Source organism: Triticum dicoccoides, chromosome 4A (assembly GCF_002162155.2).
Source record: "Triticum dicoccoides isolate Atlit2015 ecotype Zavitan chromosome 4A, WEW_v2.0, whole genome shotgun sequence".
Lineage (NCBI taxonomy): Eukaryota > Viridiplantae > Streptophyta > Magnoliopsida > Poales > Poaceae > Triticum > Triticum dicoccoides.
In genome coordinates, this window is record NC_041386.1 from 463795566 (window position 1) to 463809014 (window position 13449).

Consider the following 13449-nt stretch of genomic DNA (forward strand, 5'->3'; position numbering starts at 1 on the left):
GGTGACAAATGTCAATTTTAAGAGGCAGACAACTATAAAGGCTGAGCCAGGGGGCGGTGATGCAAACCCTCGGCCATGAGCTGTCGCAAGACGATGTTTCAACGACTAGCCGCCTGTGTTGCATGGGGCCGTCGTAGATGCTGCAAGGGTTGAGAGAAGCGGGGTTAAGCGCTGCAAAATGTGGGGGAGAGGAGGGGAGAGCGATGACAAGTTAAGATGCAAGGCATCCAAGGATCAGTTGGCTGACAGAGAGAACCAAATGGCATGCCCGCAAGTTATACTTTATGGGAATGGCTAGACGTCAGTCAATTGAAAACGAGTAAATTGCATAAAACTACCACTTTGAGGGCTAGGTTTGCGAAAAACACTAGGATACATATTCTCTGCAGAAAGCACCACGTCTTGCGTAATTGTTTTGCAAAAACCACTGATCGACAGATCAGGTCGTGTTAAGTGAGTTTATGACAGGTGGGGCCCGTTTTTCGTCTACGTGGCACTCCAGGCCGTCCCGACAGCCGACAGACGGCGGCGGGAGCGAGGTAGATAATGGGGCAGCCTCTTCGGCGAGCCCCCGTCGCGGCTCTTTCTTCCTTCCCTCCGACGCCTCTAGAGAAAATCGACTGACCCAAACCGGATTTTCAGTCGACTAAGAGCATCTCCAACAGCCGCCCAACACGCGGCGCGCTAAAAATCAGTTTGCAACGTGTCGTTCGTCTGCTTTGGCGCAGCGAGGAGCGCTGGCTCCAGCGGCCGCGGTAAATTTAGCGCGCGCATTGCTCCAGCAAGCATGCTAAAATGCAGCGCGCGCGCTCTCGCACAAACAACATATGCGCTCCAAACACATGTGTTAAGGCATATCTCTCTCGATGTAGTTTTGGTGATTGATGACAACATGTTTGCGGACTAATCATGTGCTTTGAGCGTTTCAGAGATTCATACTTTGGCACGAGACGATTCGTTTGTTGGGGAACATAGTAATTTCAAAAAAGTTCCTACGCACACGCAAGATCATGGTGATGCATAGCAACGAGAGAGGAGAGTGTGTCCACGTACCCTCGTAGACCGAAAGCGGAAGCGTTAACACAACGCGGTTGATGTAGTCGTACGTCTTCATGATCCGACCGATCAAGTACCGAACGCATGGCCCCTCCGAGTTCTGCACACGTTCAACTCGATGACGTCCCTCGAACTCCGATCCAGCCGAGCTTTGAGGGAGAGTTCTGTCAGCACGACAGCGTGGTGACGATGTTGATGTTCTACCATAGCAGGGCTTCGCCTAAGCACCGCTACGATATTATCGAGGTGGACTATGGTGGAGAGGGGCACCGCACACGGCTAAAAGATCCAAGAGATCAATTTTTGTGTCTATGGGGTGCCCCTCTCCTCCGTATATAAAGGGGGGAGGAGAGGGCCGACCAAGGGGAGGAGGCGCGCCCAAGGGGGGAGTCCTACTCCCACCGGGAGTACGACTCCTCCTTTTCCTATTTGGGGAGGGAGAGGGAAGGAAGAGGAATGAGGGAGGAAGGAAAGGGGGGCCCCTCCCTTGCTCCTTTCCTCTCCTTTCCACTAAAGCCCATTAAGGCCCATATACCTCCCGAGGGGTTCCGATAACCTCCCGGTGGTCCGGTATTATCCCGATCTCACCAGAAACCATTCCGGTATCCAAATATAGTCGTCCAATATATCGATCTTTACGTCTCGACCATTTCTAGAATCCTCGTCATGTCCATGATCACATCTGGGAATCCGAACTACCTTCGGTACATCAAAACACATAAACTCATAATATAACTGTCATCAAACTTTAAGCGTGCGGACCCTACGGGTTCGAGAAGAATGTAGACATGACCGAGACACGTCTCCGGTCAATAACCAATAGCGGAACCTGGATGCTCATATTGGCTCCTACATATTCTACGAAGATCTTTATCGGTCAAACCGCATAACAACATACGTTGTTCCCTTTGTCATCGGTATGTTACTTGCCCGAGGTTCGATCGTTGGTATCTCAATACCTAGTTCAATCTCGTTACCGGCAAGTCTCTTTACTCGTTCCGTAATACATCATCCCGCAACTAACTCATTAGTTACAATGCTTGCAAGGCTTATAGTGATGTGTATTACTGAGTGGGCCCAGAGATACCTCTCCGACAATCGGAGTGACAAATTCTAATCTCGAAATATGCCAACTCAACAAGTACCTTCAGAGACACCTGTAGAGCACCTTTATAATCACCCAGTTATGTTGTGACTTTTGGTAGCACACAAAGTGTTCCTCCGGTAAACGGGAGTTGCATAATCTCATAGTTATAGGAACATGTATAAGTCATGAAGAAAGCAATAGAAACATACTAAACGATCAAGTGCTAAGCTAACAGAATGGGTTAAGTCAATCACATCATTCTCCTAATGATGTGACCCCGTTAATCAAATGACAACTCATGTCTATGGTTAGGAAACTTAACCATCTTTGATTAACGAGCTAGTCAAGTAGAGGCATATTAGTGACACTATGTTTGTCTATGTATTCACACATGTATTATGTTTCCGGTTAATACAATTCTAGCATGAATAATAAATATTTATCATGAAATAAGGAAATAAATAATAACTTTATTATTGCCTCTAGGGCATATTTCCTTCAGTCTCCCACTTGCACTAGAGTCAATAATCTAGTTCACATCGCGATGTGATTTAACACTAATAGTTCACATCACCATGTCATTAACACCCATAGTTCACATCGTCATGTGACCAACACCCAAAAGGTTTACTAGAGTCAATAATCTAGTTCACATCGCTATGTGATTAACACCCAAAGAGTACTAAGGTGTGATCATGTTTTGCTTGTGAGAGAAATTTAGTCAACGGGTCTGCCACATTTAGATCCGTATGTATTTTGCAAATTTCTTTGTCTACAATACTCTGTACGGAGCTACTCTAGCTAATTGCTCCCACTTTCAATATGTATCCAGATTGAGACTTAGAGTCATCTGGATCAGTGTCAAAGCTTGCATCAACGTAACTCTTTACGACGAACTCTTTATCACCTCCATAACTGAGAAATATATTTCCTTAGTCCTCTAAGAATAATTTTGACCGCTGTCTAGTGATCTACTCATAGATCATTATTGTACTCCCTTGCCAGAATCATGCTAAGGTATACAATAGGACTGGTAAACAACATAGCATACTTTATAGAACCTATGACTGAGGCATAGGGAATGACTTTTCATTCTCTTTCTATTTTTTGATGCGGTCGGGTTTTGAGTCTTTACTCAACTTCACACCTTGCAACATAGGCAAGAACTTCTTCTTTGACTGTTCCATTTTGAACTACTTCAAAATCTTGTCAAGGTATGTACTCATTGAAAAAACTTATCAAGCGTCTTGATCTATCTCTATAGATCTTGATGCTCAATGTGTAAGCAGCTTCATTGAGGTCTTTCTTTGAAAAAAAACTCTTTTCAAACACTCCTTTATGCTTTCAAGAAAATTCTACATTATTTCCGATCAACAATATGTCATTCACATATACTTATCAGAAATTTTGTAGTGCTCCCACTCACTTTCTTGTAAATACAGGCTTTACCGCAAGTCTATATAAAACTATATGCTTTAATCAACTCATCAAAGTGTATATTCCAACTCCGAGATGCTTGCACTAGTCTTGCACATTCTGTTAGCACCTTTAGGATTGACAAAACCTTCTGGCTGCATCATATACAACTCTTTTTTAATAAATCCATTAAGGATTGCAGTTTTGTTATCCATTTGCCAGATTTCATAAAATGTGACAATTGCTAACATGATTCGGACAGACTTTAAGAATCGATACGAGTGAGAAAATCTCATCGTAGTCAACACCTTGAACTTCGTCAAAATCTTTTTTCAACAAGTCTAGCTTTGTAGATAGTAACACTACTATCATTGTCCGTCTTCCTCTTGAAGATCCATTTATTTTCTATGGTTTGCCGATCATTGGGCAAGTCAACCAAAGTCCACACTTTGTTCTCATACATGGATCTCATCTCAGATTTCATGGCCTCAAACCATTTCGCGGAATCTGGGCTCATCATTGCTTCCTCATAGTTCGTAGGTTCGTCATGGTCAAGTAACATGACCTCCAGAACAGGATTACCGTACCACTCTGGTGCGGATCTTACTCTGGTTGACCTACGAGGTTCGGTAGTAACTTGATCTGAAGTTACATGATCATCATCATTAGCTTCCTCACTAATTGGTGTAGGAGTTACAGGAACAGATTTCTGTGATGAACTACTTTCCAATAAGGGAGCAGGTACAGTTACCTCATCAAGTTCTACTTTCCTCCCACTCACTTCTTTCGAGAGAAACTCCTTCTCTAGAAAGGATCCATTCTTAGCAATGAATGTCTTGCCTTCGGATCTATGATAGAAGGTGTACCCAACTGTCTCCTTTGGGTATCCTATGAAGACACATTTCTCCGATCTGGGTTTGAGCTTATCAGGATGAAACTTTTTCACATAAGCATCGCAACCCCAAACTTTAAGAAACGACAACTTTGGTTTCTTGCCAAACCACAGTTCATATGGCGTCGTCTCAACGGATTTAGATGGTGCCCTATTTAACGTGAATGCAGCTGTCTCTAATGCATAACCCCAAAATGATAGTGGTAAATCGGTAAGAGACATCATAGATTGCACCATATCTAATAAAGTACGATTAAGATGTTCGGGCACACCTTTACGCTGTGGTGTTCCAGGTGGCGTGAGTTGCGAAACTATTTCACATTGTTTCAAATGAAAACCAAACTCGTAACTCAAATATTCTCCTCCACGATCAGATCGTAGAAACTTTATTTTCTTGTTACGATGATTTTCCACTTCACTCTGAAATTATACGAACTTTTCAAATGTTTTAGACTTATGTTTCATCAAGTAGATATACCCATATCTGCTCAAATCATCTGTGAAGGTCAGAAAATAACAATGCCCGCCTCGAGCCTCAACACTCAACGGATCGCATACATCAGTATGTATTATTTCCAATAAGTCAGTTGCTCGCTCCATTGTTCCGGAGAACGGAGTCTTAGTCATCTTGCCCATAAGGCATGGTTCGCAAGCATCAAGTTATTCCAAAATCCCATCAGTATGGAGTTTCTTCATGCGCTTTACACCAATATGACCTAAACGGCAGTGCCACAAATAAGTTGCACTATCATTATTAACTTTGCATCTTTTGGCTTCAATATTATGAATATGTGTATCACTACGATCGAGATCCAACAAACCAATTTCATTGGGTGTATGACCATAGAAGGTTTTATTCATGTAAACAGAACAACAATTATTCTCTAACTTAAATGAATAACCCTATTGCAATAAACATGATCAAATCATATTCACTCTCAACGCAAACACCAAATAACACTTATTTAGGTTCAACACTAATCCCGAAAGTATAGGGAGTGTGCGATGATGATCATATCAATCTTGGAACTACTTCCAACACACATCATCACTTCACCCTTAACTAGTCTCTGTTCATTCTGCAACTCCCATTTCAAGTTACTACTTTTAGCAACTGAACTAGTATCAAATACAGAGGGGTTGCTATAAACACTAGTAAAGTACACATCAATAACATGTATATCCAATATACCTTTGTTCACTTTGCCATCCTTCTTATCCGCCAAATACTTGGGGCAGTTTCGCTTCCAGTGACTAGTCCCTTTGCAGTAAAAGCACTTAGTCTCAGGCTTAGGTCCAGACTTGGGCTTCTTCACTTGAGAAGTAACTTGCTTGCCGTTCTTCTTGAAGTTCCCCTTCTTCCCTTTGCCCTTTTCTTGAAACTAGTGGTCTTGTTAACCATCAACACTTGATGCTTTTCTTGATTTCTACCTTCGTCGATTTCAGCATTACAAAGAGCTTGGGAATCGTTTCCGTTATCCCTTGCATATTATAGTTCATCACGAAGTTCTAGCAACTTGGTGATAGTGACTAGAGAACTCTGTGAATCACTATCTTATCTGGAAGATTAACTCCCACTTGATTCAAGTGATTGTAGTACTCAGACAATCTGAGCACATGCTCACTGGTTGAGCTATTCTCCTCCATCTTGTAGGCAAAGTACTGTCAGAGGTCTCTTACCTCTCGACACAGGCATGAGTATGAAATACCAGTTTCAACTCTTGGAACATCTGATATGCTTCGTGGCGTTCAAAACATTTTCGAAGTCCCGGTTATAAGCCGTAAAGCATCGTGAACTAAACTATCAAGTATTCATCATACCGAGCTTTTGTCAAAATGTCTGCATCTGCTTCTGCAATAGTTCTGTCACCTAGTTGTGCATCAAGGACATAATACTTCTGTGCAGCAATGAGGATAATCCTCATATCACGGAGCTAGTCCACATCTTTGCTACTAACATCTTTCAACTTATTTTTCTCCAGGAACATATCAAAAATAAAATAGGTGAGCTAAACGCGAGCTATTGATCTACAACATAGGTATGCTAATACTACCAGGACTAAGTTCATGATAAATTTAAGTTCAATTAATCATATTACTCAAGAACCCCCACTTAGATAAACATCCCTCTAATCATCTAAGTGATCACGTGATCCAAATCAACTAACCATAACCGATCATCACGTGAAATGGAGTAGTTTTCAATGGTGAACATCACTATGTTGATCATATCTACTATATGATTCACGCTCGACCTTTCGGTCTCAGTGTTCCGAGGCCATATTTGCATATGCTAGGCTCATCAAGTTTAACCTGAGTATTATGGGTGTGCAAAACTGGCTTGCACCCGTTGTAGATGGACGTAGAGCTTATCACACCCGATCATCACGTGGTGTCTGGGCACGACGAACTTTGGCAATGGTGCATACTCAGGGAGAACACTTTTATCTTGAAATTTAGTGAGAGATCATCTTATAATGCTACCATCAATCAAAGCAAAATAAGATGCATAAAAGATAAACATCACATGCAATCAATATAAGTGGTATGATATGGCCATCATCATCTTGTGCTTGTGATCTCCATCTCTGAAGCACCGTCATGATCACCATTGTCACCGGCGCGACACCTTGATCTCCATTGTAGCATCATTGTCGTCTCGCCAACTATTGCTTCTACGACTATCCCTACCGCTTAGTGATAAAGTAAAGCAATTACAGGGCGATTGCATTGCATACAATAAAGTGCCAACCATATGGCTCCTGCCAGTTGCCGATAACTCGGTTACAAAACATGATCATCTCATACAATAAAATATAGCATCATGTCTTGACCATATCACATCACAACATGCCCTGCAAAAACAAGTTAGACATCCTCTACTTTGTTGTTGCAAGTTTTACGTGGCTGCTACGGGCCGAGCAAGAACCGTTCTTACCTACGCATCAAAACCACAACGATAGTTCATCAAGTTAGTGTTGTTTTAACCTTTTCAAGGACCGGGCGTAGCCACACTCCGTTCAACTAAAGTTGGAGAAACTGACACCCGCCAACCACCTATGTGCGAAGCATGTCGGTAGAACCAGTCTCACGTAAGCGTACGCGTAATGTCAGTCCGGGCCGCTTCATCCAACAATACCACCGAACCAAAGTATGACATGATGGTAAGCAGTAAGACTTGTATCGCCCACAACTCACTTGTGTTCTACTCGTGCATATAACATCAACGCATAAAACCAGGCTCGGATGCCATTGTTGGGAAACATAGTAATTTCAATAAATTTCCTAGGCACACGCAAGTCATGGTGATGCATAGCAACGAGAGGGGAGAGTATGTCCACATACCCTCGTAGACCGAAAGCGGAAGCGTTAGCACAACGTGATTGATGTAGTCATACGTCTTCACGATCTGACCGACCAAGTACCGAACGTACGGCACCTCCGAGTTCTACACACGTTCAACTCGATGACGTCCCTCGAACTCCGATCCAGCCGAGCTTTGAGGGAGAGTTCTGTCAGCACGACGGCGTGGTGACGATATTGATGTTCTACCGTCGCAGGGCTTTGCCTAAGCACCGCTACGTTATTATCGAGGTAGACTATGGTGGAGAGGGGCACCGCACACAGCTAAAAGATCCAAGAGATCAATTGTTGTGTCTATGGGGTGCCCCTCTCCTCCGTATATGGGGAGGAGAGGGCCGGCCAAGGGGAGGAGGCGCGCCCAAGGGGGGAGTCCTACTCCCATCGGGAGTAGGACTCCTCCTTTTCCTATTTGGAGAGGGAGAGGGAAGGAAGAGGAAGGAGGGAGGAAGGAAAGGGGGGGCGGGCCCCCCTCCCAATTCGAATTGGTCTTGGGGGGGGCCCTCCCTTGATCCTTTCCCCTCCTTTCCACTAAAGCCCATTAAGGCCCATATACCTCCCGGGGGTTTCCGATAACCTCCCGGTGCTCCGATATTATCCCGATCTCACCCGGAACCATTCCGGTATCCAAATATAGTCGTCCAATATATCGATCTTTACGTCTCGACCATTTCGAGACTCCTCGTCATGTCCATGATCACATCCGAGACTCTAAACTACCTTCGGTACATCAAAACACATAAACTCATAATATAACCGTCATCGAACTTTAAGCGTGCGGACCCTACGGGTTCGAGAACAATGTAGACATGACCGAGACACGTCTCCGGTCAATAACCAATAGCGGAACCTAGATGCTCATATTGGCTCCTACATATTCTACGAAGATCTTTATCGGTCAAACCGCATAACAACATACGTTGTTCCCTTTGTCATCGGTATGTTACTTGCCCGAGGTTCGATCGTTGGTATCTCAATACTTAGTTCAATCTCGTTACCAGCAAGTCTCTTTACTCGTTCCGTAATACATCATCCCATAACTAACTCATTAGTTACAATGCTTGTAAGGCTTATAGTGATGTCTATTAGCGAGTGGGCCCAGAGATACCTCTCCGACAATCGGAGTGACAAATCCTAATCTCGAAATACGTCAACTCAACAAGTACCTTCGGAGACACCTGTAGAGCACCTTTATAATCACTCAGTTACGTTGTGACATTTGGTACCACACAAAGTGTTCCTCCGGTAAACGGGAGTTGCATAATCTCATAGTCATAGGAACATGTATAAGTCATGAAGAAAGCAATAGCAACATACTAAACGATCAAGTGCTAAGCTAACGGAATGGTTCAAGTCAATCACATCATTCTCCTAATGATGTGATCCCGTTAATCAAATGACAACTCATGTCTATGGTTAGGAAACGTAACCATCTTTGATTAATGAGCTAGTCAAGTAGAGGCATACTAGTGACACTATGTTTGTCTATGTATTCACACATGTATTATGTTTCCGGTTAATACAATTCTAGCATGAATAATAAACATTTATCTTGAAATAAGGAAATAAATAATAACTTTATTATTGTCTCTTGGGCATATTTTCTTCATCGTTCCCCTTGGAGTTTTAATCAAGATAATGTAGCTCTTTCATTTCTGTTTTGGTGGACTTGTTTCGTAGGAGTCAAGGTACTATGAAGAGGGGGTCCGCTTTGGTAAGGCTGGGTGGAATCAACACGTACACATCCTTTTCACACCCTCTGAGCCTTCCCGCTTCAATGGAGGTTTCATTCCCTTTTTTATGAGTATGATTTGGTCCCGACGGTAGTACCGCGGTGCCCTGCGGTAGTACCGCCTGTGGGTCCTCAGCCGTAGTACCACCACGGTACCGGGCTCCTACCGCGTCAACTCGAGGGGGTCGCCTCTCGTGTCGGATTGTGCGGCACTAAGCAGCGGCAGTAGAAGCGGTAGTACCGCTCGAGAGCGGTAGTACCGCCCTACCACCGTGGCAGTACCGCACTGGGTCTGACTCCTGCTCATTCGCTAGCCCTCCCAGACTGCACGGCAGTACCGCAAGGGGGAGCGGTAGTACCGCTGCCCCCTGTGGTAGTACGTCCCTCTGCGGGGCTGTTTTGGGGGGTAACGGTTGGATTGTTCCCCCCTCTTTAAAAGGGGGTCTTCTTCTCCAAAGTTAACTTACCTCTTCCCCCAAAAGCTCCATTGTTGCTCCAAGCTCCATTTTCGCCCGATCTCTCTCCCTAGCCAATCAAACTTGTTGATTTGCTCGGGATTGGTTGAGAAGGCCCCGATCTACACTTCCACCAAGAGAAATTTGATTCCCTCGCTAATCCCTAGCGGATCTTGTTACTCTTGGGTGTTTGAGAACCCTAGACGGTTGAGGTCACCATGGAGCCATAGTCCATTGTGGTGAAGCTTCATGGTGTCGTTGGGAGCCTCCAATTAAGTTGTGTAGATTTCCCCAACCTTGTTTGTAAAGGTTCGGTCGCCGCCTCCAAGGGCACCAATAGTGGAATCACGGCATCTCGCATTGTGTGAGGGCGTGAGGAGAATACGGTGGCCCTAGTGGCTTCTTGGGGAGCATTGTGCCTCCACACCGCTCCAACGGAGACGTACTTCCCCTCAAAGGGAAGGAACTTAGGTAACACATCCTCGTCTTCACCGGCTCCACTCTTGGTTATTTCATACCTTTACTTGTGCAAGCTTATATTGCGTTGCATCTCTTGCTTGCCTGTGTGCTTGTTGTTGTTGCATCATATAGGTTGCTCACCTAGTTGCATATCTAGACAACCTACTTTGATGCAAACTTTAAATTGATAAAGAAAAGGCTAAAAATTGTTAGTTGCCTATTCACCCCCCTCTAGTCAACTATATCGATCCTTTCAATTGGTATCAGAGCCTCGTCTCTTTTTAAGGACTTTGTCGTCCGAAGAGTATGGTTGTGATACGTCTCCGTCGTATCTACTTTTCCAAACACTTTCGCCCTTGTTTTGGACTCTAACTTGCATGATTTGAATGGAACTAACCCGGACTGACGTTGTTTTCAGCAGAATTACCATGGTGTTATTTATGTGCAGAAACAAACGTTCTCGGAATGACCTGAAACTTCACGGAGCAACTTTTTGGAAAATATAAAAAGTACCTGCAAAAGATGAAGGCCAGGGGTTCCACCACCTGTCCACGAGGGTGGGGGCGCGCCCCCTACCTCGTGGGCCCCCTGGAGCTCTTCCGACTCCAACTCCAACTCTATATATTGTGTTTCGGGGAGAAAAACCAGAGAGAAGAATTCATCGCATTTTATGATACGGAGCCGCCGCCAAGCCCTAAAACCTCTCGGGAGGGCTGATCTGGAGTCCGTTCGGGGCTCTGGAGAGGGGAGTCCGTCGCCATCGGCATCATCAACCATCCTCCATCACCAATTTCATGATGCTCACCGCCGTGCATGAGTAATTCCATCGTAGGCTTGCTGGACGGTGATGGGTTGGATGGGATCTATCATGTAATCGAGTTAGTTTTGTTAGGGTTTGATCCCTAGTATCCACCATGTTCTGAGATTGATGTTGCTATGACTTTGCTATGCTTAATGCTTGTCACTAGGGCCCGAGTGCCATGATTTCAGATCTAAACATATTATGTTTTCATCAATATATGAGAGTTCTTGATCCTATCTTGCAAGTCTATAGTCATCTATTATGTGTTATGATCCGTTAACCCCGAAGTGACAATAATCGGGATACTTACCGGTGATGACCGTAGTTTGAGGAGTTCATGTATTCACTATGTGTTAATGCTTTGTTCCGGTACTCTATTAAAAGGAGGCCTTAATATCACTTAGTTTCCGTAAGAACCTCGCTGCCACGGGAGGGTAGGACAAGAGATGTCATGCAAGTTCTTTTCCATAAGCATGTATGACTATATTCGGAATACATGCCTACATTACATTAATGAACGGGAGCTAGTTCTGTGTCACCCTAGGTTATGACTGTTACATGATGAACCGCATCCGGCATAATTCTCCATCATCGATCCATTGCCTACGAGATTTCCATATATTGTTCTTCGCTTATTTATTTTTCCGTTGCTATTGCTATCATCACTACAAAATACCAAAAACATTACTTTTACTATCGTTACCTTTTTCTACCGTTACCACTACTATCATATTACTTTGCTACTAAATACTTTGCTGCAGATACTAAGTTTCCAGGTGTGGTTGAATTGACAACTCAGCTGCTAATACTTGAGAGTATTCTTTGCCTCCCCTTGTGTCAAATCAATAAATTTGGGTTGAATACTTTACCCTCGAAAACTATTGCAATCCCCTATACTTGTGGGTTATCAAGACTATTTTCTAGCGCCGTTATTGGGGAGCATAGCTCTATTCTTTGAGTCACTTGGGATTTATATCTGCTTATCATTATGAAGAACTTGAAAGATCCAAGAACCAAGATTTATCCCTCAACTATGAGGGGAGGTAAGGAACTGCCATCTAGCTCTGCACTTGATCCATCTTCTGTTTTGAGTAAGTTTGCGACACCTAAACCTGCTTCTGCCGTTCGTTTTGATATGTCGCATGTTATTGACGATGCCACTTCTGCTATACATGATACTTATGATGAAACTACTTCTATGCTTGATACTACTGTGCCACTTGGTGAATTTCTTGATGAACAACTTGCTAGGGCTAGAGAGATTGAAAATATTGAATCTGATAATACTGATGAAATTGATGATGAAGACTTGCCTTTTATTCCTGAGGGTTATGTTTTTGATAAAGAAGCTTCCTTAGCTATTTTAGCTTGCAAAGATAGATACGAAGTTAAGAGGTTATTAGCTAAATGGAATAAGCAATCTCTAAATGCTAGAATGAAACCCGACCCTGCTTTTGCTACTTCACCTATCTATGTTACTGATAAGGATTATGAATTCTCTGTTGATCCTGATATAATTACTTTGGTTGAATCTGATCCTTTTCATGGCTATGAATCTGAAACTGTTGTGACACATCTTACTAAATTAAATGATATAGCCACCCTGTTCACTACCGATGAGAGAACTCATTACTTTTATATCCTTAAAATATTTCCATTCTCATTAAATGGTGATGCTAAGATATGGTTTAATTCTCTTGATCCTGGTTGTGTGCGTAGTCCCCAGGATATGATTTATTACTTCTCTGCTAAATATTTCCCTGCTCATAAGAAACAAGCTTCTTTAAGGGATATATATATATATAATTTTGTGCAAATTGAAGAAGAGAGTCTCCCACAAGCTTGGGGGAGGCTTCTCCAATTACTTAATGCTTTGCCTGATCATCCTCTTAAGAAAAATGAAATACTTGATACTTTTATAATGGACTAACCGATGCCTCCAGAGATTACCTAGATAGTTGTGCTGGTTCTGTTTCCAGGGAAAGAACACCGGATGAAGCTGAAATTCTATTGAATAATATGTTGACAAATGTAAATAATTGGACACCTCCAGAGCCAATTCCTGAGCCTATTCCTAAACCAACTCCGAAGAAGAGGGGTATTCTGTTTGTCAGTCCTGAAGATATGCAAGAGGCAAAGAAATCTATGAAAGAAAAAGGTATTAAAGCTGAAGATGTTAAGAATTTACCT